The sequence below is a fragment of the Arachis hypogaea genome, chromosome 10 (assembly GCF_003086295.3).
Source record: "Arachis hypogaea cultivar Tifrunner chromosome 10, arahy.Tifrunner.gnm2.J5K5, whole genome shotgun sequence".
Taxonomy (NCBI): Eukaryota; Viridiplantae; Streptophyta; class Magnoliopsida; order Fabales; family Fabaceae; genus Arachis; species Arachis hypogaea.
In genome coordinates this window covers 69,701,576-69,706,204 of record NC_092045.1, presented here as the reverse complement: position 1 = coordinate 69,706,204, position 4,629 = coordinate 69,701,576, and positions in this window count along the sequence as shown.

The window sequence follows — 4,629 nt, the reverse complement described above, 5'->3', positions numbered from 1 at the left end:
TTACTCGCGTACGGTTTATTACTTGGACGACCCATTGCACTTGCTGGTTAGTTGTGCGAAGTTGTGATAAAGAGTTGAGATTGCAATTGAGCATACCATGTTGATGGCGCCATTGATGATCACAATTTCGTGCACCAGTACTACAGTTAGAGAAGGTAAAGGATCTCATTATTGGATGCACTCTTTTTCCTGAAAAGGTTTTTTAATGAGGCACCAGGTTGAGACCTAGACACTATCTGACTTAAAAGGATGAAAAAAATCCCACATGTATATATTTTGCACTTTTCTTTGAATGAAATTTATTTAGATATTCTACAAGATTTCAAGACGCATTAATCTGAAGTATTCATCGTCCGATTATATAGCAACAGATCAGCAGAAAGTGAAAAACAATTTCACTGCACGATCACGATAAAGATAACCGTCCGATAAAGGGAAAACGCAATTCACCCAAAAGACGATCTAAAGATGCCAACCACATTCTACAAATTGGCAAAGATAAACACAGAATAATATAAGAAGTTATCGAAAGCAATCTAAAAAAGAGCCTGACGAGGCCTTACGGATAGCTAAAATAATAACTTAAAGACTAGCCGACGTTTAGAAGTCAGACCAAGTCAACCCAAGTTATAAGTAAACCCTGGAAAGAGGTCTGGCCAACCCTATTAAAGAGGATTACTTTAACTTAAGAAGAGATCGACCTAACGAAGTCGGTTTCCTACAAAAGAAAGTTATAAAAGTAATCCCTGAAAGAGACCTAACAAAGGTCCAAGAAAGAGGATTACAAAAATAACTTAAGAAGAGATCGACCTAACGAAGTCGGTTTCCTACAAAACAAAGTTATAAAAAGTAATCCTTGAAAGAGACCTGACAAAGGTCCAAGAAAGAGGATTACAAAAATAACTTGAAAAGAGATCGACCTAATGAAGTCGGTTTCCTACAAAAACAAAGTTATAAAAAGTAATCCCTGAAAGAGACCTGACAAAGGTCCAAGAAAGAGGATTACAAAAATAACTTAGAAAGAGATCAACCTAATGAAGTCGGTTTCCTACGAAAACAAAGTTATAAAAAGTAATCCCTGAGAGAGACTGACAAAGGCCCAAGAAAGGGGATTACAGAAATAACTTAGAAAGAGATCGACCTAATGAAGTCGGTTTCATACGAAAATAAAGTTATAAAAGTAATCCCTCAAAGAAACCTGATCAAGGTCCAAGAAAGGGGATTACAGAAATAACTTAGAAGGGACCAACGCAAAAGAATCAGTTACAGAGCGTCAAAAATGCATACAAAGGCGAGAAAATCGAGAAACAAGTCGGACCCACATAGACACAAACTCAAAGGAGAAGAGAAAACAAAGGCAAAAACCTTGATATAATATACAAAGTTAAAAAAGCCTCGGCAGCCATCAACACCTACTAAAGATAGCGAGCTACTTTTGTTTTTCAAAATAAAAGTTGCTAAAACAAGCAACTAGAGACCGTCAGCAAAATAAACAAAGTTTTAAAAAGCCCACAAGTCAGGCCAGCTACATCCAGAAAGAGAGCAGTAAGCATCAGGGGCCTTCTTGGCAGCCTCAGGACAAGGAGAAGGAGGGCGAGTCTGAATAGGCACAGCATCTATAGTTCCATCCTCCCGGTTCAGAACCTGGCAATCCGAATCAAGTGCAACCAGAGGAGCAGAAGAAGTCGACACTTTGGCAGAGGACACAGGGGGAGGATCAGCATCATCATCACCCTCATCATCAGGGACAATCTTTCCATCCCTGACAACGTTGTCCCGGCTGAAAAGGGCGAGATCGGCCTCGGGAGCAATGACTCAAACTTGCTCCTTCATGTTCTCGTAACGTAACTCTCTTTCCGGGCATTGTCCAACACCCCCCTCAGACGCATCACCTCCCGATAAGTCGTAACGTAACTCTCTTTATGCATCAGGGCTGTGTCCTCGGCCAACCTCAAAGAAGCTGCCAGTGAAAAGGAACTCGCCTTCTCATTCTCTAGATCCTTCTCCAACTTGGTCACCTTTAATTCAAGTTCCTCCTTTAGCCCCTTCATCCGGTCGAACTCCTGCTTTGCCTCCTCCATAAATGCTTTGGTAGCATGGAGAGGAAGATTCTGAGCAGTCCGGTACATAGCAGCCGACATATACGCCATCTGTACGTGATTCCGGGCCATAAAATCCAAATGATGGAGGATGGACACATCATCCATTGAGAGGGTACCATAGGGACCGATTTGCTGATCCACAAATTCAATGACATTAAAATCGGGAGCATTGAGGTCGAAAGGCTCAGCTATTTTTTGTTTTTTATTGGGAGAAGCAACAGAAGGAGCAGCAGAAGTAGGGTGAGGTTCCACCAGACGAACTCGGGGAGTAGGGATCACCTTCTTCATCCCAGGGGAACTCGGCACAGACGGCTTCACGTGCACCTGGGAGGATCCTTCCCCAGCCGCCTTGGCCGAGATGTTTTTGGCAGCAGTCGCCCTCAGCGCTCTTTTAAAAGCTTTCATGGATTCATTATTCTTCACACCTCTGCAAATAAAACAGAAATTAAGCCTACAAGTTGGAAAAGACAGTCACGAGTAATATAGAACAAATAAAAAAGGAAACACAAAATACCCAGCTCAGTTTGAAGAAGAGAGGGATTGGTTAGAAATTTCTTTGTGTCGAGATGGGGAGGTTGACCCCAGTGTTCTTCCAAGACAGTCACAAAGGCTCACTCAGCCTCATCCAACATTTCCCACATATATTGGGACACCCTCACATCTTTTTGCCATTCCAAGGGAAAAGTAGGCTCGTCATTTTCATCCAGAAAGAAGGGCCGAGCTCCTTCAACAGCTCGGACCTTGAAAAAGTAGTTTTTAAAATCACGGAATGACTCGTCAAACATGGGAAAAACCTTCTTTCCTTAGGTAGAGCGGAAGGAGACCCAAGCTGCCTTCTTTTTTACCACTCCAGGCTTAGTCAAGACAAACAGATAGAAAAAGAGAGATTGCGAGGAAGGGATACCAAAGCCATTGCATAACAATTGAAAGATTTTTATGAAACCCTAGGAATTAGGTGAAGTTGAGAGGGGGCGACATTACAGGACCATAACAGGTCGGTTTCAAATTTAGTAAAAGGAAGGGTGATACCCAGTTGACCAAAGAAAAAGTCATAAACATAGAAAAAAGGGCAATCGTCAACAACACGAGTAAAGAAGCAAACTCTCTCGTCAGAAGAGGGAGGGACAAGCTCATAGTTCTTCTCATCGCCAGGATTACTACAGACACTATGGAACTACCTAAGTTGCGTGCAAAACTCAGAATCAACCAGAGAGACACACATAAGAACCATCGAGTCCACCCAATCGGCCATACCCTCAGGAACATGGGAAGGCATCTCTACAACGTTATTTCGGGAAGACATGAGGCCAACTAAATCCTACAAAAAGAAAAGAAGAACGGATTACTTAAAAACATCTCGGACGAGGGGCAAAACATCTCGACGGGCGGATAAACAAAAAAGGAAAACCCCAAGGCTCAAGCCAAAAGTCCTGAGGCATCCCTTGGAGGCAATAACAAAGCAAGGTTTTCAAGTTATTTCTACAGCTTACGTCCCGGCACTCATAAAAAAGAAAATAAAGTCTCAAAGGAAGTAAAAACACAAAATCACCACCTTTTCCACAGTTTATCAGCAAAAAGCATTGCTTCTATAGTTTATTAGCAAAAGGCATTATCAAAACACCAAAAATGCCAAACAAAAAAACAGCAAAGACGCAAACTTTTTTCGGAATCAAGTGAAGAACCATCACCAAAGGCATAAGCAGAAATGGCGACAACATGCAAAAATCCTAAAAGAAAAAGATTCAAGCAACAAGAAAAAAAGATTCGCACCAAAAACGAAGAAATTTCAGAGCACGCAACAATCAGGCATGGTAAAAGCAGAAAGACCGAAAAATCTTCCTCTGAGCAAAATGCAAACTTTCCACATATAAGAAAGCAGAAGAAAGAAAAATCGAACCTGGAGAAAGCAGAAGAAAACCTCGAAAGAAAGCCGAAGCACAGAAGAAAAGCCACCCCTCGAAAACGGAGAACTGCGAAGGAGAAAAGCTGGAGATCACCCTCTTCCACAGAGAGCAGCGATAGAACAGGTGGGAGAAACTATGAAAGAAACAGAAAATGAGAGAGTAAAGGGAGAAGTTACGAAGAAAGAGTGAAGAAGAGAAACCATTTTTTGACTGAGAAATTCAAAATAAAAGACCAAGAGAAAACGGGACAATTAATAACAATTAAATGCAGATATTAAAACCCTCTCGCGTCCCAAAAAAAAAAGCGCTGATATAAAAACGGGCGCTTTTAGAGAAAAACGTTCTACATTCAAAAGCTGCTACAAAGGAATCGACAAAATGCTTGAGTTCGGCTTCACCAAAGAAAGACCGAAGTCAAAGACTCGACCTCAAGGAAGTCCGAGCTCAAGCAGGGGCACTGTTCATACCCTGGGTCGAGCTGTCCGACCCGGGATGTTTGACAGACAAAGCGACCGACCTCTTTAGGTCAGGACAACCCGACCTCTTCTCAAAGAGCTCGGCCAAGTCACAGGAAAGCCCAAACAAAGGGCCCAAATAGAGGAACAAGTCCCAAATCCAAGGGC